The sequence below is a fragment of the Pelecanus crispus genome, chromosome 11 (genome assembly GCF_030463565.1).
Source record: "Pelecanus crispus isolate bPelCri1 chromosome 11, bPelCri1.pri, whole genome shotgun sequence".
NCBI lineage: Eukaryota > Metazoa > Chordata > Aves > Pelecaniformes > Pelecanidae > Pelecanus > Pelecanus crispus.
In genome coordinates, this window is record NC_134653.1 from 7,439,806 (window position 1) to 7,440,116 (window position 311).

The window sequence follows — 311 nt, forward strand, 5'->3', positions numbered from 1 at the left end:
ATCCTTGCACCCTTAGAGCTAAACACTGAAAAGATTGAGGGTAAGTCATTTTGCCTAATTATTGTGCATCAGATACATGATCAAAAACCACTGCCATATTGTCAGAGAATGTAGTGACTGATGAAAATCCAGCTTTCTGCCCATGCAATTACGCAGCCTTTTATGCTATCATGAGCTAGTCATTTCCTGCATCTCTGAGGAGTCAACCTTTCGTGACTACAGTGAAAATTATGCACATAGAACAAATGAAGAGTCAGATTTTATGGGAATTTACAAAAAAATCAGACAATTTTCGTTGTACTTCCCTTTAG